Source organism: Pristiophorus japonicus, unplaced genomic scaffold, assembly GCF_044704955.1.
Source record: "Pristiophorus japonicus isolate sPriJap1 unplaced genomic scaffold, sPriJap1.hap1 HAP1_SCAFFOLD_572, whole genome shotgun sequence".
Lineage (NCBI taxonomy): Eukaryota > Metazoa > Chordata > Chondrichthyes > Pristiophoridae > Pristiophorus > Pristiophorus japonicus.
The window spans coordinates 255444-277966 of NW_027254480.1; the positions used below are offsets into that span (position 1 = coordinate 255444).

The following is a 22523-nucleotide window of genomic DNA, read 5'->3' on the forward strand; positions in this document are numbered from 1 at the left end:
CTCTCTGCAGGGCAACAACCTATGGTCTCATGAAGAATATGGTCTCCGGTGAAAGCAACAACCAAATCGTATGAAGAACTGTGTGCGCTGATCCAGGAGCACCTACATCCGAAGGAGAGCATTCTGATGGTAAGGTATCAATTTTACAGATGTCAACGGTCTGAAAGCCAGGAAGTGGCGAGCTACGTCGACGAAATAAGGCACCTTGCATGACATTGCGAATTTGATGGACACCTGGAGTAAATGCGAAGAGATTTTTTGTGCTTGGCATTGGCCATGAGGATAACCTTCGCAAACTATTGACTGTTGAAACACCGCACCTGAGCAAAGCCATAACGATAGCCTAGGCATTTATTTCCACCAGCCAAACAAATTTCGCAGCATACAGATGTTTCGGCAAGTACTGTACACAAAGTAACATCGTTTCCAGGCAGGAATGCATATGGCAGAATGTACACACCTGCAGCTGCATGATCTCAGATGATTCAGAGTCTGCCATCAAGCGTTAATGCGAGGCAGTTAACAGCTTGTTGTCCCTGCGGAGGTGATCATCGAGCCCATTAATGCAGCTTCAAACACTATGCGTTCAAAGGCTGTGGAACAATGGGACACCTCCAGCGAATGTGCAGATGAGCTGCTAACACTGCAAAGCACCACATTGCAGTGGTAGACCGATCCATGATGGATCAAACTGAACTAGAGACTCAAACCGAGGAGGCAGAAGTGTGCAGCGTACACACTTCACCACGGAATGTCCACCAATCATGTTAAATGTTGAACTGAACGGAATTCCAGTATCTGTGGAATTGGACATGGGTGCGAGTCATTCCATCATGGGAAAAGGGCCTTCGACAGGCCCAAGCTGAGCCCCATACACACAAAACTGAAAACTTACACTAAAGAGCTGATCCCAGTAATTGACAGCACAGTATTAAAAGTCTCTTATAATGGAACAGTACACGAACTACCACTCAGGATAGTGTCAGGAGATGGCCCCACACTGTTCGGCAGAAGCTGGCTGAGAAAAATACGTTGGAACTGGGATGACATCCGAGCGCTTTCATCCATCGATGACGCCTCATGTGCCCAGGTTCTGAGCAAGTTTCCGTCATTGTTTGAGCTAGGGATCGGAAGTTTCTTGAGGGTGAAGGTGCAGGTCCGCTTGATTCCCGGTACATGACCCATCCATCACAAGGCACGGGCAGTGGCATATATGATGCGAGAGAAAGTGGAGATCGAGTTAGACAGGCTGCAACGAGAGGGCATCATCGCACTGGTGGAGTTCAACGAGTGGGCCAGTCAGATTGTTCTGGTTCTCAAGGGTGATGTCATGGTCAGAATTTGCGGGGACTATAAAGTAATGATTAACCATTTTTCGCTGCAGGACCAGTACCCGCAACCCAAGGCAGATGAACTATTTGCGACACTGGCAGAAGAAAAGACATTCACCAAGTTGGACCTGACCTCGGCCCACATGACGCAGGAGCTGGCGGAACCTTAAAAAGGCCTCACCTGCATCAACACGCACAAAGGTCTGTTCATCTACATTAGATGCACGTTTGGAATTTGATCGACCGTGGCTATTTTTCAAAGGGACATGGAGAGTCTGCTGAAGTCGGTTCTGCACATCGTGGTTTTCCAGGATGATTTACTGGTCACAGGTCGGGACACCATCGAGCAATTGCAGAACACGGAAGAGGTTCTAAGTCGGCTAGATCATGTGGGACTCATGTTGAAACGCTCGAAGTGTGTTTTCCTGGTTCCAAAGGTCGAGTTTTTAGGGAGAAGAACTGTGGCAGATGGCATCAGACCCACTGATACCAAGACGGAGGCCATCAAGAATGCGGCGAGACCACAGAACGTGACGGAGCTGTGGTCCTTCCTGGGGCTCCTCAATTATTTTGGTAATTTCCTACCCGGGTTGAGCACCTTGCTAGAACCTCTGCACATATGGCTGCACAAGGGAGATTATTAGGCATGGGGGAGATCAAAAGAGACTGCTTTTGAGGAAGCCCGAAATCTGTTATGTTCCAACAAACTGCTTGCCCTGTATGATCCATGTAAACGTTTAGTGCTAGCTTGCGATGTTACAATAAGCAGACGAATTGGGAACATTGCAACCGGTCGCCCATGCGACCAGGAGTTCGTCCAAGGCCGAAAGGACCTACAGCATGAGATTGAAAAAGAAGCGCTCGCATGCGTGTACGGGGTGAAAAAATGCAGCAGTACCTGTTTGGGCTTTAGTTCGAGTTAGAAACTCACCATAAGCCGCTCATATCGCTATTCACAGAGAGCAAAGGTATGAATACCAATGCTTCTGCTAGCATCCAAAGATGGGCGCTCACGCTGTATGCATATAAGTATGTAATTCACCACTGGCGAGGCACAGAGAACTGCACTGATGCCCTCAGTCGGCTACTTTTCACACCACCGGGATGGAAATGGCACAGCCTGCAGACTTGCTCTTGGTGATGGATGCATTTGAAAATGAAAAGTCACCCGTTACGGCCGCCAGATGAGGACCTGGACCAGCCAGGATCCTTTACTGTCCCTTGTAAAAACTGTGTCCTCCATGGGAGTTGGTCCAGCGTCCCAGCGGAGATGCATGAAGAGATCAAGCTATTCCAGCAGCGTAAAGACGAAATGTCCAGACAGACGGACTGTCTTTTGTGGGGTAATCACGTGGTTTTGCCCAAGAAAGCGAGGGAAATGTTCAAACGTTACCTACACTGTGCCCACCCAGGCATAGTAATGATGAAAGCTATAGTCAGACCCCATGTGTGGTGGCCCGATATCGACTCAGATTTGGAGTCTTGCGTGCGCCAATGCACCACTTGCTCGCAACTGAGCAATGCACCCAGGGCACCCAAGTTTGTGGTCATGGCCCTCCAAACCGTGGTCTAGGATCCACGTTGACTTTGCCAGCCCATTTTAGGCAAAATGTTCTTCGTTCTTGTGGATGTTTATTCTAACTGGATTGAGTCTGTAATAATGTCTGTAAGAACGTCCACTGCATTCCTCGAAAACCTACGAGCCACGCACGGCCTGCCTGATGTCTTTTTAGCGACAACGGGCCGTGCATACTTCACCAACGCTGAATTCAAGCATTTAATGACACGCAATGGGATCAAGCACATCTCATCTGCCCCGTTCAAGCCCGCATCCAATGACCAGACAGAACGTGCAGTCCAAACCATCAAGCAAAGCTTGAAACACATGTCAAAAGGCTCCCTGCGGACCCACCTGTCCCGAGTCCTGCTCAGCCACTGCACCAGACACCATGCTCTCACCGGGGTACCCCAGCTGAGCTGCTCCTGAAAAGGATGCTCAAAACAAGACTTTATCTTGTTCACCCTGATCTCCATGATCAAGCCGAGGGCAGGCGGCATCAACAAAGCATGTACCGTGATCGCATAGATTTGTCACGCAATATTGAAGTCAATGACCCTGTATTTGTACTCAACTATGGACATGGTCCCAAATAGCTTGCTGGCACTGTCATAGACAAAGAAAGGAGGAGGGTGTTTCAGGTCAAACTCGCAAATGAATTAACTTGCAGAAAGCATTTGGACCAAACCAAACTTCGATTCACAGACAGCCACAAGCAACCAACTTCGACCCTCTGACACACACACAAGTGGCAACCAACATCATGGTTGACCACGAAATTGAACTCATCATCCCCAGCAGCCCAGTAAGGTCAGCTGCACAGCAGCCCAGCGAAGAACCAACCAACTCACCTGCACCTGTATTTGTACCGAGACGATCGACTCGGGAGTGAAAAGCCCCAGATCGTCTCAACTTGCAAATAAGTGTACTTTGACTTTAGGAGGGAGTGATGTGATGTATATAACTCTATGTAACCAGAATTCTACCACCACCACAGGGCGTATCTGTTGGAGTCCCAAGGGATACCAGCGTCCCTTGGGAGCACTGTATATAAGCAGACCTTCCATTTTGTACGTGCACTCTGAAGTTAGAATAAAGAGACAGGTCACACTTACTCACGTCTACAGTACTCAATCACATTACTTTTTCTGGACTTAACAGGTTAAATATAGAATAAAGCTCCCTCTATACTGTTCCACCAAACGTTTCCAGTGCAAGTACAGCACAGGTTAGACACAGACTACATCTCCCTCTAACTTGTCCCAGCCATTCCAGGACAGATACAGCACCTGTTAGATATAGAGAAAATCTCCCTCTATACTATTCCAGCGGATATTCGCGGGGCAGGTGCAGCACGGGTGAGATACAGAGTAAAGCTCCCTCTACACTGTCCCATCAAACACTCAAAGGACAGACACAACACGGGTTAGAGACAGAGTAAAGTTTCCTCTGCACTGTCTCATTAACCTTTCCCTGGGCAGGTACAACCAAACTCATGGTCTCCAGGGCTGTAGTAATACCCGCCCTCCTGTATGGCTCAGAGGCATGGACAATGTACAGTAGACAATTTTTCTCGCTGGAGATATATCACCAACGATGTCTCCGCAAAATCCTACAAATCACCTGGCAGTAGAGGCACACCAACATCAGCGTCCTCGTCCAGGCTAACGTCCCCAGCATTGAAGCACTGACCACACTCGATTAGCTCCGCTACGCAGACCACATAGTTCGCATGCCAGACATGAGACTCCCAAAGCAAGTGCTCTATGCGGAGCTTCTTCACGGAAAATGAGCCAAAGGTGGGCAGCGGAAACGTTACAAGGACACCCTTAAAGCCTCCCTGATAAAGTGCGAGATACCCACTGACATCTGGGAGTCCCTGGCCAAAGACCACCCTAAGTGGAGGAAGTGCATCCGGGAGTCTCATCGCCAAGGGCATGCAGAAAACAAGTGCAGGTACTGGAAAGAGCGTGCTGCACCCAACCACCCCTTCCTTCAACGACTATCTGTTCCACCTGTGACAGAGTCCGTGGCTCTAGTATTAGACGGTTCAGCCACCAAATAACTCACTTCAGGAGTGGAAGCAAGTCTTCCTCGATTTCGAGGGACTACCTATGATGATGATGATGATGATGACAACACAGGTTAGATACAGAGTAAAGCTCCCTCTGCAATGTCTCACCAGACATTCTCAGGTAGATACAGCCTTGGAGATTGAAGGTTAAACCACCCTCCAGCCTGTCCCAAACAGTCCCAGGGTAGGTACAGCATTGGTTAGATACAGAGTTAATCTCCCTCTACACTGTTCCATCAACCACTCGCACAATAGGCACATGGGTTAGTCAGAGTGCAAAGCTCCCATAGACTGATCCATCAAACACTCCCATCGCAGTTACGGCATGGGTTAGATATAGAGTACAACTCCTGCGACATTGTCCTATCAAACACTCCCAGCGCCGGTACAGCACAGGTTACATACACTGTAAAGCTCCCCCGACACTGTCCATCAAACACTTCCAGGACAGGTAAAGCACGGGTTAGATACAGAGTAAATCTCCCTCTACACCATCCCATCAAACACACCCAGAGGAGGAACAACACGGGTTAGATACTGAGTAAAGTTCACCCTACACTCTGCTATCAAACACTCCGTGGAAAGATGCAGCATGGATTAGATAAGAGAGAAAAGCTTGCTCTGCAGTATCCCATCAGGAACTGTCAAGGCAGGTACTGCACAGGTTAGACAGAAAGGTTTAGGCTGGGTTCTCAAGAACTTGGGGCCTGGACAACAGAAGGCACAGCCACCAATTATAATCAGGGATGCTCAGGAAGATAGATATCTCATGGGTGGGCGGCGGGGGGTCGGGGCGGGGGGGAGGTGGCGGTGTGGTGCTGGTTGGGGGTGGAGGAGTTTCCAGAGCTCGGGAGGGGTGAGGCCATGGAGAGTTTTGCAAATAAGTATTAGAATTTTGAAATCAAGGCGTTGCTGAACCAGAAGCCAATGTCGTTCAACGAGCACAGGGCTGATGGGTGAGCTGGACTTCGTGAGAGTTAGGGCACGGGCAACCTAATTTTGGATCAACTCTAGTTTATGCAGGTGAGAATGTGGCAGGAGTGTGTTGTAATAGTCAAATCCAGAAGTAAGAAAGACAGGGATGAGGGGTCAGCAGCGGATGAGGTGAGGTAAGGGCGATGTTACACAGGTGGAAATATGCATTCTTAATTATGCTGTGGATATGTGGTCAAAATCATACTTCAGGGTTAAATATGGCACCAAGGTTGCAAACAGTCCGGTTCAGGTACAGACACAAGTTGGGGAGAGGGATTGAATCGGTGGCTAGAGAGCTGAGTTTGTGGCAATGACAATTACAAATATCAGAATATTTCACAGGCTATCACGGGCAAAATGTGTGGATGCATTTTAAAATTCAGTCGGTTCGAAAACCAGGTTACAGAAAGTAACTGATTTCAAATCTTTTGCAAGGCAGTTCAATAAAGGGGCGGTTCAAAGGATTTCAGCTGAGTTTAAATTAAGACACTGCAGTTAAGTCTACTACAATTGCAACTCATGTACTCAAACGGGACAAGTTTGGGGTTTGATATAATAGAAGATGAACTAGGTGAGAAGTGATATAAGTTAGATTAAGAAAAAGCACTAAAATGGAACAGTCGGTAACAGAACATCAATTAGTCTCCTCTGATCATGGAGGAATCAAATATTCGACACACTGTGTTTGAAACGAAGATAATTTGTGAAACATTTATACAAGATATTAATCTCCAGCCCATATATAGGGGTTATTAAGATAATCAGAAACAAACAAGAGCTGCCAGAATGAACATGGTTCAGTGCCCAAAGCAATCCGAGTAAATCCTGTTCTATTTACAAATGCAGCCTTTCTCCTCAGACCATTTAAAAATGAGATGAATAGGAATTTCTTCTTGCAAATCTGTGGAATTCTCTGCCAGAGAGCTGTGGAGGCTGGATCATTGAATATATTTAAGGCGGAGATAAAGAGGTTTAACAGAGGTGCTTACAAACAGGAAGGCTTTAGATTGGGTCAGGGAACAGAGTGGTTCTGCTCACGCAATGAGAGAATGGTTACAGCACGGAAGGCCATTCGGCCCGTCGAGCCCTTGCCGGCTCCCAGCTAGTCCCACTGCCCCGCCTTTTCCCCCAGCCCTGCAAATGTTTTCTTTCAGATATTATCCAATTCCCTTTTGAAAGCTGTGATTGAGTCTGCCTCCACCATCCTTTGTGGCCGTGCATTCCAGATCCTGACGATTCGTAGCATGAAATAGATTTTTCTTACATCGCCTTTGGTTCTTCTGCTCATCCACCTTAAATCCGTCTCCTCTGGTTCTTGACCCTTCCACCAATGGGAATATATCTCTCGATCTTCTCTGTCGGGACCCTCATGATTTTGAACATTTCTATCAATTCTCCTCTCAACGTTCTCTGCTCCAAAGAGAACAACCCCAGCTTCTCCAGTCAAGTCACAAAACTGAAGTCCCTCATCTGGTGAATCATTCTTGTCAATCTCTTCTGCACCCTCTCTAAGGGTATCCCATCCCAATGGGCGGTGCCCAGAATTGGACACAATGCTCCACTTGAGGCCGAACCAGTGTTTTACAAAGGTTCGTCATAACCTCCTTGCTTTTGTACTCTATGATGCCCAGGATCCTGCAAGCTTTTTTAACCTGTCCTGCCACCTTCAGCGATTTGTCCACATATACCCGCAGGTCTCACTGTTCATGCATCCCCTTTAGGATTGTACCCTTTAGTTTATATTGTCTCTCCTCGTTCATTTAATTATGTTTTTTCTAATTTTATTTCTTAACTCAGATTCACGGCCTCATTTTATTTCTTCCTCCGAGCCCCTCAACTTAATCTGGCAGTGGGATGTTGGCGAATGGTGATTGATTGCCTTGGGAACCAACAGGAAGAGAGATCAGAGGCCGGAGGGCCAAGGGAGCAGCGTGTTCTGCAACCAATCGCGGTTCTTGAGGCGTGGATCCTGAGTAGGCCTATCGGGTGAGTATGTGTCAACCCCTGTTAAACTATTTATCTTTTAAAAGTTAAATCGAGATTTCTTTTGTCAACAAAACAGTTTAACATCTGTCAGTATTTTATTTCCATTTATGAGTTCCTATTATGAGTTTCAGACACTTCAGTGCCAAGTGGACCAGTATTTAAAGGTCATTCATTTCCCTCTTTACATGTTGCTGTTAATTAAAGGGACAGAGATTGATTTCCTCTCATTATGCATTTGTAGTAGTTAACGTAACATCCTTCCTGTTGATAGTGAGTCACATTCTATGCTGGGCGTGATGGCTGGTGGCATCAGCCTTTAAAATACGCATTTTAGTGTTCAAATCTCTCCAGGGTCTCACCCTTCCCTATCTCTGTAATCTCCACCAGCCCATCAACCCACTTAATGGTTTGTTTTCTTTGGAACAGAGGAGGCTGAGGGCAGACGTTAATGAGGTGTATAAAATTATGAGGAGTGGATAGAGTGGATAGGAAGGACCTATTTCCCTTCACAGAGGGGTCAGGGAGCTCGGAGTTAATTAAAAAGTAGGACCTCAAAGGTCTCTATGTGTGCCTATCTGTACGTATGTCACTGTGTATGTGCAACTGTCTGTGGATATCATCACCCTGAATTTGGTATGTACTGGAACTTGTTAAAAAGACTTGGGGAAAATAATACGGTTGTGACATTTGATATCGGCTTTGGTTCAGCGGCAGTATTTTCGACTTCAAGTCCCACTCCTGAGACTTGAGCATATAATTTTGGCTAACACTCGAGTGCAGTACTTGCAGAATTTTGCATTGTCGAAGCTGTTGACTTTCGGATGAAATGTTAAATTGAAGCTCTGTCTGCTCTCTCGGGTGAATGTTAAAGTTCCAACAGCATTATTCGATAAAGAGTAGTGAGTTGCCCCGTGTCACTTTTATATAAATATTCTGAAACGCTCACTGAAAACCTGTGTGTATGCGTGTGTCTGTGAGGGTGGAGCTCAAGCCCAGATTCTCACAGAGACAGAAGGTGAAGGTTCACAAGTCCTGAATGGCCGAGTGTATAAGTCGTTGCATTTAAGATCTAATGGGTTTATACCCGCGTGGTGTCGAACCCCACTCCTGGTAACTCTTGAATTTAACACCGATTTTCTACCATCCTGCTCAGTGTTACCCGAATGGCTTCCGTTGAATTTGTAACCCTGTCACACTCTCATCTGACAAAGAAATGGAATCGTGAAATGTATCTGTGCCTCTCACTCTCTGTCTTTAGAGAGCCCTGTATATCTTTATGTGTTTCAGTCTCTGTCACTCTCTGACTCACTCTGTCTGAGGACCTACAAGCTGAATTCAGGGAGCTCGGAGTTAAATTAAAAAGTAGGACCTCAAAGGTCGCAAACTCAGGATTGCGACCAGTGCCACCTGCTAGTCGGAGCAGGAATCGCAGGATAGCTCACGTGAATACGTGGCTTGAAATGTGGTGCAGATGGGAGGGATTCAATTCCTGGGAATTTGGAACTGGTTCTGGGGGGGAGGTGGGACCAGAACTAAACCGGAAGATCTGCACCTGGGCAGGACCAGAAACAAATTCCAAGGGGGATTGTTTGCTAGTGTTGGGGCATGTTTAAAGTAATATGGCAGGGCGACGGGAGACAGAGGGAAGTAGAAGGGGCGCAGAAGTGAAATAATAAAAGTAAAGGTGGAGAGCAGAAACCTGATCGGGCCACTTTACAGCAAAATTATAAAGGGTCAAAATGTACTAAAATAACAAGCCTGAAGGCTCTGTGCCTCATTACGAGGAGTATTCGTAATAAAGTGGACGAATTAACTGCCCAGCAGCAATTACTGAATATGGTATAATTGGCATGATGGAGACATAGCTCCAGGGTGACCAAGGCTGGGAATTCAACATTCAGGAAGCACAGACAGAAATGAAAAGGTGGTGGGGTAGCGTTGCTGGTTAAAGAGGAAATTAAGGCAGTAGTAAGGAACGACATTAGCTTGGATGATCTGGAACATGTATGGGTGGAGTTGCGGAATACCAAAGGGAAGAAAACGCTAGAGGAGTTTTGTAGAGATCAGTAAACAGTAGAAGTGAAGTTAGGGACAGCATCCAACAAGAAATGAGGGATGTGTGCCATAAAGATACAGCAGTTATCAAGACGTTACTCTACATGTAGATTGGGCGAACCAAACAGGAAGCAATACGGTGGAGGAGGATGTCGAGGGACCATCTAGAGGGCTGGCCATTCTAGACTGGGTGATGTGTAATGAGAAAGGACTAATTAGCAATCTTGTTGTGCGAGGCCCCCTTGGGGAAGAGTGACCATAATAAGGTAGAATTCTTTATTAAGGTGGCAAGTGACACAGTTAATTAAGAGACTAGGATCCTGAACTTAAGGAAAGGTAACTTCGATGGTATGAGACGTGAATTGGCTAGAATAGACTGGCAAATGATACTTAAATGGTTGACGGTGGATAGGCCATGGCAAACATTTAAAGATCACATGGATGAACTTCAACAATTGTATTTCCATGTCTGGAGTAAAAATAAAACGGGGAAGGTGGTTCAACCGTAGCTAACAAGGGAAATTAAGGATAGTGTTAAATGCAAGGAAGAGACATATAAATTGGCCAGAAAAAGCCGCAACCTGAGGACTGGGAGAAATTTAGAATTCAGCAGAGGAGGACAAAGGGTTTAATTAGGAAGGGGAAAATAGATTATGAGAGGAAGCTTGTTGGAAACATAATAAAGCTCGAAAGATATGTGAAGACAAAAAGATTAGAGAAGACAAACGTAGGTCCCTTGCAGTCAGATTCATGTGAATTTATAATGGGGAACAAAGAAATGGTAGACCAGTTGAACAATTACTTTGTTTCTGTCTTCACGAAGGAAGACACGCATAGCCTTCCAAAATACTAGGGCACCAAGGATCTAGCGAGAAGGAGGAACTGAAGGAAATCCTTATCAGTCAGGTAATTGTGTTAGGGAAATTGATGGGATTGAAGACCGATAAATCCGCGGGGCCTGATAGTCTGCATTGGAAGTACTTAAGGAAGTGGCCCTAGAAATAGCGGATTCATTGGTGATCATTTTCCAACAGTCCATGGACTACAGATCAGTTCGTATGGACTGGAGAGTAACAAATGTAACACCGCATTTTAAAAAAGGAGGGAGATAAAAAACTGATAATTATAGACCGGTTAGCCTGACATCAGTAGTGGGGAAAATGTAGGAATCAATTATTAAAGATGAAATAGCAGTGAATTTGGACAGCAATGACAGGATCGGTCCAAGCTGCATGAATTTATGAAAGGGAAATCAAGCTTGACAAATCTTCTGGAATTTATTGAGGATGTAACTAGTATAGTGGACAAGGGGAACCAGTGGATGTGGTGTATTTGGACTTTCAAAAGACTTTCAACAAGGTCCCACACACGTATTGGTGTGCAAAATTAAAGCACATGGTATTGGGGGTAATGTACTGACGTGGATAGAGAACTGGTTGGCAGACAGGAAGCAGAGAGTCGGGATAAACGGGTCCTTTTCAGAAAAGCAGTCAGTTACTAGTGGGGTGCCACAGGGCTCAGTGCTGGGACCACAGCTATTTACAATATACATTAATGGTTTAGATGAAGGAATTGAGTGTAATATCTTCAAGTTTGCAGATGATACTAACAGGGTGGGGTGTGAGCTGTGAGGATGACGCTAAGAGGCTGCAGGGTGACTTGGACAGGTTAGGTGAGTGGGCAAATGCATGGCAGATGCAGTATAATGTGAATAAATGTGAGGTTATCCACTTTGGTGGCAAAAACACGAAGGTAGAATATTATCTATATGGCGGCAGATTAGGAAAAGGGGAGGTGCAATGGGAGCTGCGTGTCGTGGTACATCAGTCATTGAAAGTTGGCATGCAGTTACAGCAGGCGGTGAAGAAGGCAAATGGTATTTTGGCCTTTATAGCTACGGGTTTTGAGTATAGGAGTACGGAGGTCTTACTGCAGTTTTACAGGGCCTTTGTGAGACCTCACCTGGAATATTGTGTTCAGTTTTGGTCTCGTAATCTGAGGATGGACTTTCTTGCTATTGAGGGAGTGCAGCGAAGGTTCACCAGACTGATTCCCGGGATGGCAGGACTGACATATGAGGAGAGACTGGATCGACAGTGGCTTGTAGTCACTGGAGTTAAGAAGCATGAGAGGGGATCTCATCAAAACATGAACAATTCTGACGGGACTTAACAGGTTAGATGCAGCAAGAAAATTCCCGATGTTGGGGAAGTCCAGAATTAGGGGACACAGTCTAATGATAAGGGGCAGGTCATTTAGGACCGAGATGAGGAGAAACTTCTTCACTCAGAGAGTTGTTAACCTGTGGAATTCCCTATCGCAGAGAGTTGTTGATGCCAATTCATTGGCTATATTCAAGAGGGAGTTAGATATGGCAATTATGGCGAAAGGCATCAAGAGGTTTGGAGAGAAAGCAGTAAAGGGGTACTGAGCTGAATGAGCAGCCATGATCTTATTGAATGGTGGTGCAGATTCGAAAGCCCGAATGGCCTACTCCTGCACCTATTTTCTATGTTTCTCTGTTTGTCCCTGTCTCTCAATCTATCTCTTACTTTCTCACGGTGTCAAAATTCTGCTTCAATGGGATTCTCTCAGTCTCCCTGTCTATTTGGGTCTCTCTTTCCCATCATCCCTCTCTGTCTGACTGTCTCTCTCTTTCCCATCGTCTCACTCTATCTGTCTATGTCTCTGCCTGCCTGTCTTTCTTTGCCCTGTCTCTAACCTGCTGAGTATTTCTATCATTTTCTCTTTTTATCTCTGTCTCTCTCACTCTATCTGTCTCTCTCTCTCTATCTGTCTATCTCTGTGACTCTCTTTGTCCCTGTCTTCATCTCTGTATTTCTATCACTCTTTCCCTTTCTCTCTTTATAGAGCACACACACATCTTTGTATGTATGTGCTTGAGTTTTTTTTCTCACTGTGTCTTTCTCTCCCTCTCAGTCTCACACTTTATCTGTCTCTTTGTCTCTATCTCGCTGTCTGTCTCTCCCTGTTTCTCTGTTTATCTCTGTGTCTCAATGTGCATGTCGACTTCTCATGGTGTCCAGTTCTGTTCACAGCTCGATTTCTGCTCTTAGAGAACCCATACCCCTCAGTACCTCGTTAGTATAGTGGTGATTATCACCGCCTGTTATGCAGGAGACCGGAGTTGAATTCCCAGACAGGGGGAAGGCTTTTTCAAAATGTAGAATTTTACTTTTGTTTCTTGGTATAGATTCATGTTAAAAAGTTCGAGAGCAATAAAGAAGAGTAAAAATACAAAAAGAGGAGATTGCCTCTTCCAGATTTTTAGCAAACAGAAACTTTTTCAGGATTCTGTGGCCGTCTGCTGCACAGAGATGGATGACTGAGTTTTATCTGAGTGATATTTAAAAATGCAGCAAACTAGTAGTCGTGGCCCAGTGATTAAGGCGATGCACTAGAAATGCATTGGGTTTTCCCCGCCAGGTTCGAATCCTGCCGACAACAATTCTTTCCATTTCACAATTTAGCGAGGTCTCCGCAAAACTGATCCTGTGGTTTTGTGAAATAAAGTACCACATCTTTCAACACTGCCATTTTTTTTATTTATTTCATTAATCTGCAATATGCACGATACATACGGATAGAAAAAAGCAAAAGGCAGCCAAAGTAGCGAGAGTGATCCTGCCTGTCTATCCCTCTATTTGTCTAAGGCACTCTGTGTATATCTTGATCTGGTGTCATAGTACATGAGTCATTGAAAGTTGGCAGCAGGCGGTAAAAAGGCAAATGGCATGTTCACCTTCATAGCGAGGTGATTTGAGTATAGGAGCAGGGAGGTCTTACTGCAATTACACAGGGTCTTGGTGAGGCCACACCTGGAATATTGTGTTCAGTTTTGGTCTCCAAATCTGAGGAAGGACGTCCTTGCGATTGAGGGAGTTCAGCGAAGGTTCACCAGCTTGATTCCCGGGATGGCAGGACTGACATATGAGGAGAGACTTGATCAACTGGGCTGTTATCCACTGGAGTTTAGAAGAATGAGAGGCGATCTCATAGAAATATATAACTTTCTGACGAGATTGGAAGGGTTAGAGGCAGAAAGAATGTTCCCGTTGCTGTGGAGTTCAAGAACCAAGGTCTCAGTCCAAGAATAAGGGGTAAGCCATTTAAGACCGAGATGAGGAGAAACTTCTTCACTCAGAGAGTGGTTAACCTGTGGAATTCTCTACCGCAGAAAGTTGTTGAGGCCATTTCGTTAGATATATTCAAAAGGGAGTTAGATATGGCCCTTACGGCTGAAGAGATCAAGGGGTATGGAGAGAAAGCAGGAAAGGGGTACTGAGGTTGAATGATAAGCCATGATCTTATTGAATGGCGGTGTAGGCTCGAAGGGCCGAATGACCAACTCCTGCAACTAATTTATATGTTTCTATGTTGATGCGTGTATATTTTTGACAAGTGTGTGTGTGTGTGTGTCTGTATATGTCTATCTGTATGTATGTCTCTGTGTATGTGCAACTGTCTATGGAAATCATCACATTGAATTTGATGTGTCCTGGAACATTTTTAATAACTTGGGGAAAATAATACAGTTGTGATCTTTGATATTGGCTATGGTTCATTGGCTCCATTCTCGACTGAATCAGGAGATTGTGTGTGTAAGTCCCACTCCTGAGACTTGAGCATACAATCTTGGCTGACACTCAAATGCAGTATTTGGGGAACTTTGCATTGTTGAAGCTGTTGACTTTCGGATGAAATGTGAAATGGAAGCTTCGTCTGCACCTTCGGGTGGATGTGAAAGTTCCCAGAGCCTTATCGAAGAAGAATAGGAGAGTTGCGCCTGTGTCAATATGACGAAAAATGTTGGAAAATGCTCCCTGAAATCCGATGTGTCTGTGTGCGTCTGTGCGGATGGAGTTAAAGGCCAGCTTCTCATCGAGACAGAGTCCCAGCATTGACAGGGCTAGGATGGCCGGGCGGTTAAGGTGTTGGGCATAAAATCCAATGGGTTTATACCCGTGTGAGCTCGAACACCACTCCTGGAATATGTTAATTAAACAGAGATTTTTCCCATCCTGCTCAGTGATATCCGATTTGCATTTTTCTGTAAATCTGTGACACTCTGAGCAGACAATGAAATGAAATTGTTAAATGTATCTGTGTCGCTCAGTCTCTGCCTCTCTCTCTCTTTAGCGAGCTGTGTATGTGTTTATGTGTTTGAGTTTTTGTCTCTCTCAGTCTGCCTCTCTCTGACTCACTCTGTCTGTCCCTGTCTCTCCGTTTGTCTCTGTCTCTCAATCTGTCTCTCTCACGGTGTCCAGTTCTGTTCCAATAGGATTCTCTCAGACTCTTTGTCTGACTGGCTCTCTCTTTCCCATCATTTTTATGTCTCTCTCTCTATCTGACTTTCTCTCTATCTGTCTCCCTCTTTGTCTCCCTTTTTGTTCCTGTCTTTTTCTTGTCATTCCATCATTATTTGCCTCACTCTCTTTATGGAGCACGCAAACATATCTCTGTGTATGTATGCATTTGAGTCTTTGTCTCGCTCAGTCTGACCCTCCCTCTCAGTCTCAAGCTTTCTGTCTATCTCTGTCTCTATCTCGCTGTCTGCCTCTCCCTGTTTCACTGTTTGTGTCTGTTTCTCAATGTGTCTGTCTCATTCTCACGGTGATCAGTTCTGTTCCAATGGGATTCTCTCAGTCTCTCTTCTGACTGTCCCATCATCTCTGTCTGTCTATGTCTCTGCCTGTCTGTCTCGCTTTGCCTGTGGCTGGTAGTTCCTGTATCTAACCTGCTGAGAATTGCCATCATTTTCTGTTTATATCTTTGTCTCTCTCTCGATCTGTCGCTCTCTCTCTATCTGTCTCTCTCCTTGTCACTGCCTTTATCACGGTCTTTCTCTCACTCTTTCCCTCTCTCTCTTTAGAGATCACACACACACACACATATCTCTGTATATGTAAGTGTTTGAGTCTTTTTCTCACTCAGTCTGCCTCTTCTTCTCAGTCTCGACTTTCTGTCTCTTGTTGCCTCGATCTCGTTGTCTGTCTCTCCCTGTTTTTCGGTTTGGCTCTGTCTCTCATTGTGTCTGTCGACTTCTCATGGTGTCCAGTTCTGTTCAGCTCGATTCCTGCTCTGACAGCTACATTACCTGTCAGCTCCTCGTTAGGAAAGTGGTGAGTATCCCCGCCTGTCACGCGGGAGACCGGGGTTCAATTCAAAATGGAGAATTTTACTTCTGTTTCTTGGAAGAGTTTCATATTAAAAAGTTCCAGAGCAATAAAGAACTGTAAAAATACACGTAGAGGAGAGAGCCACTTCCAGATTTTTCGGAAACGGAGACTTTTTCACGATTCTTTGGCAGTCTGATGACTGAGTTTTTTCTGAGTTAATCTCTACCAAGTACTCACCAGGTTCTCACAGAACCAGAATAGCCGAGTGGTAATGGCGTTGGCGTTAAAATTCAATTGTTTTTTTTTCCGCGTGGGTTCGTACCCCACTCCTGGTATCTCTTTCATTTGACACGGATTTCCTCCCATTCTGATCAGTAAAACCGGATTTTCATCGTTTGAATCAGCAATTTTCTGCAACAATGTGACAATCTGAACCGATAATGAAATGTATCCGTGTCGCTCGGTCTCTGCCTCTCGCTCTCACTTCACAGAACAGAGCATTGTTCAGATGTTTGAGTCTTTGTCTCTCTCAGTCTGACTCACTCTGTCTGTACCTGAAAAAGACAGTAATCGTGGCCGAGTGGTTAAGGCGATGGACTAGCAATGCATTGGGTTATCCCGCTAATGTTCGAATCCTGCCGACTTCCATTCTCAGCATTTTTCATTCCATTTCACAATTTAACCGGTTCTCTGCCAAACTGATCCTGAGATCGATGGAATAACGTCCCACAGCTTTCAACACTGACATTTTTTTCTCATTTTTATTAATCTGCAATATTCACGATACATCCGTTTCAAAAATCGCAAACATCAGTCAAAGATGCGACAGTGATTCAGCCAGTCGATCCCTCGAGATGACGAAGGCATCTGTGCATGCCCCTTGGTGCGTGCACATTTTTGGTTATGTGTGTGCGTGTCTTTGTTTCTGTCTATCTCTATATATGTCTCTGTGTATGTGCATCTGTCTGTGGAAATCATCATCATGAATTTGGTATGTCCTGGAACTTATAAAAAAGACTTGGGGGAAATAATAAGGTTGTGAACTTTTGTATCGGCTTTGGTTCAGTGGCAGCACTCTCGACTGAATCGGGAGTTTGTGTGTTCAAGTCGCACCTCTGAGACTTGAGCATTATCATCCTGGCAAACACTCAAGTGCAGCACTTGGGGAATTTTGCAATGTTGAAGCTGTTGACTTTCGGATGAAATGGTAAATTGAATCTCCGTCTGCACCCTCGGGTGGATATGAAAGTTCCCAGTGCATTACTCGAAAAAGAATAGGAGAGTTGCCCCCGTCTCAATATTCCTAAAAATGTTCCTAAATGCTCACTGAAAACCGATGTGTATGTGTTTGTATGTGGGGTCGGGGTTAAAGCCCAGATTCTCACAGAGACGGAATGCAGGCTCTCACAGGACGAGGAGCGCCGAGTGGTTGAGGCGTTGGCCTTGAATTTTAATGGATTTTTCCCGCGTGGGTTCGCACACCACTCCTGGTATCTCTTTAATTTAACACGGATTTCCTCCCATTCTGATCAGTGAGACCGGATTTTCATCGGTTGAATCAGCAATTTTCTGTAACAATGTGACACTCTGAACCGATAATGAAATGAAATTGTGAAATGTATCTGCGTCGCTCGGTCTCTCCCTCTCTCTCTCTTCAGAGAGTTGTGTATGTGTTTGTATGTTTGAGTCTTTGTCTCTCTCAGTCTGACTCACTCTGGCTGTCCCTGTTTCTCTGTTTGTCTCTGTCTCTCAATCTGTCTCTTTCTCACGGTGCCACGTCTGTTCCAATGGGATTCTCTCAGATTCTTTGTCTGACTGGCTCTCTCTTTCCCATCATTTCGGTCTGTCCATGTCTTTGCCTGTCACTGTTAGTCCCTGCCTCTAAGCTGAGAAGCTTTTCCATCATTTTCTGTTTCAGTCTCTATCGCTCTCTCTCCATCTGTCTCTTTCCTTGTAACTGTCTTTATCATTGTCTTTCTATCACTCTTTCCCTTTCTCTCTCTCAATAGATCAAACGCACACACATCTCTGTATATGTATATGTTTGAGTCTTTTTCTCACTCAGTCTGCCTCTTCTTCTCAGTCTCACACTTTCTGTCTCTCGTTGTCTCTATCTCGCTGTCTGTCTCTCCCTGTTTGTCGGTTTGTCTCTGTCTCTCAATGTGTCTGTCGACTTCTCATGGTGTCCAGTTCTGTTCACAGTGGCTCGATTACTGCTCTGGCAGAACTGATACACGTCAGTTCCTCGTTAGTATAGTGGTGAGTATCCCTGCCTGTCACGCGGGAGACCGGGGTTAAATTCCCCGACGGGGAGGCAGTTGTTTCAAAATGTAGAATTTTACTTCTGTTTCTTGGAAGAGATTCGTATTAAAAAGTTCCAGAGCAATATCGAACTGTAAAAATACAGATAGAGGAGATTGCCTGGTCCAGATTTTTCGCAAACGGAGAATTTTTCAGGTGTCTTTGACCGTCTGCTGCACAGAGATGGATGACTGAGTTTTTTCTGAGTCACATTTAAAAAGGCAGCGACACAGTAGTCGTGGCCGAGTGGTTAAGGCGATGGACTAGGAATCCATTGGGTTATCCCGCACATGGTCGAATCCTGCCGACTACCATTCTCAGCATTTTTCATTCCATTTCACAATTTAACCGGTTCTCTGCCAAATTGATTCTGAGATCGATGGAATAACGTCCCACACCTTTCAACACTGAAATTTTTTTCTCATTTTTATTAATCTGCAATATTCACGATACATCCGTTTCAAAAATCGCAAACATCAGTCAAAGTTCCGACAGTGATTCAGCCAGTCGATCCCTCGAGATGACGAAGGCATCTGTGCATGCCCGTTGGTGCGTGCACATTTTTGGTTATGTGTGTGCGTGTCTTTGTTTCTGTCTATCTCTATATATGTCTCTGTGTATGTGCAACTGTCTGTGGAAATCATCATCATGAATTTGGTATGTGCTGGAACTTATAAAAAAGACTTGGGGGAAATAATAAGGTTGTGAACTTTTGTATCGGCTTTGGTTCAGTGGCAGCACTCTCGACTGAATCTGGAGTTTGTGTGTTCAAGTCGCACTTCTGAGACTTGAGCATTATCATCCTGGCAAACACTCAAGTGCAGCACTTGAGGAATTTTGCAATGTTGAAGCTGTTGACTTTCGGATGAAATGGTAAATTGAATCTCCGTCTGCACCCTCGGGTGGATATGAAAGTTCCCAGTGCATTACTCGAAAAAGAATAGGAGAGTTGCCCCCGTCTCAATATTCCGAAAAATGTCCTAAATGCTCACTGAAAACCGATGTGTATGTGTTTGTATGTGGGGTCGGGGTTGAAGCCCAGATTCTCACAGAGACGGAATGCAGGCTCTCACAGGACGAGGATCGCCGAGTGGTTGAGGTGTTGGCCTTGAATTTTAATGGATTTTTCTCGCGTGGGTTCGCACACCACTCCTGGTATCTCTTTAATTTAACACGGATTTCCTCCCATTCTGATCAGTGAGACCGGATTTTCATCGGTTGAATCAGCAATTTTCTGTAACAATGTGACACTCTGAACCGATAATGAAATGAAATTGTGAAATGTATCTGCGTCGCTCGGTCTCTCCCTCTCTCTCTCTTCAGAGAGTTGTGTTGGTGTTTGTATGTTTGAGTCATTGTCTCTCTCAGTCTGACTCACTCTGGCTGTCCCTGTTTCTCTGTTTGTCTCTCTCTCCAAATCTGTCTCTTTCTCACGGTGCCACGTCTGTTCCAATGGGATTCTCTCAGATTCTTTGTCTGACTGGCTCTCTCTTTCCCATCATTTGGGTCTGTCCATGTCTTTGCCTGTCTCTGTCAGTCCCTGCCTGTAAGCTGAGAAGTATGTCCATCATTTTCTGTTTCAGTCTCTATCGCTCTCTCTCCGTCTGTCTCTTTCCTTGTAACTGTCTTTATCATTGTCTTTCTATCACTCTTTCCCTCTCTCTCTCTTAATAGATCAAACACACACACATCTCTGTATATGTATATGTTTGAGTCTTTTTCTCACTCAGTCTGCCTCTCCTTCTCAGTCTCACACTTTCTGTCTCTCGTTGTCTCTATCTCGCTGCCTGTCTCTCCCTGTTTGTCGGTTTGTCTCTGTCTCTCAATGTGTCTGTTGACTTCTCATGGTGTCCAGTTCTGTTCACAGTGGTTCGATTACTGCTCTGGCAGAATAAGCGCACGTCAGTTCCTCGTTAGTATAGTGGTGAGTATCCCCGCCTGTCACGCGGGAGACCAGGGTTCAATTCCCCGACGGGGAGGCAGTTGTTTCAAAATGTAGAATTTTACTTCTGTTTCTTGGAAGAGATTCATATTAAAAAGTTCCAGAGCAATATCGAACTGTAAAAATACAGGTAGAGGAGATTGCCTGGTCCAGATTTTTAGCAAACGGAGAATTTTTCAGGCGTCTTTGGCCGTCTGCTGCACAGAGATGGATGACTTAGTTTCTTCTGAGGAACGTTTAAAAAGGCAGCGACACAGTAGTCGTGGCCGAGTGGTTAAGGCGGTAGACTAGAAATCCATTGGGTTATCCCGCTAATGTTCGAATCCTGCCGACTACGATTCTCAGCATTTTCATTCCATTTCACAATTTAACCGGTTCGCTGCCAAACTGATCCTGAGATCGATGGAATAACGTCCCACACCTTTCAACACTGACATTTTTTTCTCATTTTTATTAATCTGCAATATTCACGATACATCCGTTTCAAAAATCGCAAACATCAGTCAAAGTTGCGACAATGATTCAGCCTGTCTATCCCTCGAGATGACGAAGGCATCTGTGCATGCCCGTTGGTGCGTGCACATTTTTGGTTATGTGTGTGCGTGTTTTTGTGTCTGTCTATCTCTATATATGTCTCTGTGTATGTGCAACTGTCCGTGGAAATCATCACCATGAATTTGGTATGTCCTGGAACTTATAAAAAAGACTTGGGGGAAATGATAAGGTTGTGAACTTTTGTATCGGCTTTGGTTCAGTGGCAGCACTCTCGACTGAATCGGGAGTTTGTGTGTTCAAGTCGCACTTCTGAGACTTGAGCATTATCATCTTGTCTAACACTCAAGTGCAGCACTTGGGGAATTTTGCAATGTTGAAGCTGTTGACTTTCGGATGAAATGGTAAATTTAAGCTCCGTCTGCACCCTCGGGTGCATATGAAAGTTCCCAGTGCATTACTCGAAAAAGAATAGGAGAGTTGCCCCCGTCTCAATATTCCTAAAAATGTTCGTAAATGCTCACTGAAAGCCGATGTGCATGTGTTTGTATGTGGGGTCGGGGTTGAAGCCCAGATTGTCACAGAGACGGAATGCAGGCTCTCATAGGACGAGGATCGCCGAGTGGTTGAGGCGTTGGCCTTGAATTTTAATGGATTTTTCCCGCGTGGGTTCGCACACCACTCCTGGTATCTCTTTAATTTAACACGGATTTCCTCCCATTCTGATCAGTGAGACCGGATTTTCATCGGTTGAATCAGCAATTTTCTGTAACAATGTGACACTCTGAACCGACAATGAAATGTAATTGTGAAAATTATCTGCGTCGCTCGGTCTCTCTCTCTCTCTCTCTTCAGAGTGTTGTGTATGTGTTTGTATGTTTGAGTTTTTGTCTCTCTCAGTCTGACTCACTCTGGCTGTCCCTGTTTCTCTGTTTGTCTCTGTCTCTCAATCTGTCTCTTTCTCACGGTGCCACGTCTGTTCCAATAGGATTCTCTCAGATTCTTTGTCTAACTGGCTCTCTCTTTCCCATCATTTCGGTCTGTCCATGTCTTTGCCTGTCTCTGTTAGTCCCTGCCTGTAAGCTGAGAAGTATGTCCATCATTTTCTGTTTCAGTCTCTATCGCTCTCTCTCCATCTGTCTCTTTCCTTGTAACTGTCTTTATCATTGTCTTTCTATCACTCTTTCCCTCTCTCTCTCTTAATAGATCAAACACACACACATCTCTGTATATGTATATGTTTGAGTCTTTTTCTCACTCAGTCTGCCTCTCCTTCTCAGTCTCACACTTTCTGTCTCTCGTTGTCTCTATCTCGCTGCCTGTCTCTCCCTGTTTGTCGGTTTGTCTCTGTCTCTCAATGTGTCTGTTGACTTCTCATGGTGTCCAGTTCTGTTCACAGTGGTTCGATTACTGATCTGGCAGAACGGGTACACGTCAGTTCCTCGTTAGTATAGTGGTGAGTATCCCTGCCTGTCACGCGGGAGACCGGGGTTCAATTCCCCGACGGGGAGGCAGTTGTTTCAAAATGTAGAATTTTACTTCTATTTCTTGGAAGAGATTCATATTAAAAAGTTCCAGAGCAATATCGAACTGTAAAAATACAGGTAGAGGAGATTGCCTCGTCCAGATTTTTAGCAAACGGAGAATTTTTCAGGCGTCTTTGGCCGTC

The 22523-nt window shown here is 45.1% G+C and overlaps 3 non-coding genes across 3 annotated transcripts; all 3 read left to right on the plus strand.

Moving 5' to 3' along the window:
* The first annotated feature begins 18652 nt into the window (after positions 1-18652).
* On the plus strand, positions 18653-18733 carry trnap-agg (transfer RNA proline (anticodon AGG)). Its single transcript has one exon. It is a non-coding gene; the product is annotated as a tRNA-Pro (tRNA).
* A 1594-nt stretch (positions 18734-20327) lies between these two features.
* trnad-guc (transfer RNA aspartic acid (anticodon GUC)) lies at positions 20328-20399 on the plus strand. Its single transcript has one exon. It is a non-coding gene; the product is annotated as a tRNA-Asp (tRNA).
* A 1894-nt stretch (positions 20400-22293) lies between these two features.
* Positions 22294-22365, plus strand: trnad-guc (transfer RNA aspartic acid (anticodon GUC)). Its single transcript has one exon. It is a non-coding gene; the product is annotated as a tRNA-Asp (tRNA).
* The last annotated feature ends 158 nt before the right edge of the window (positions 22366-22523 follow it).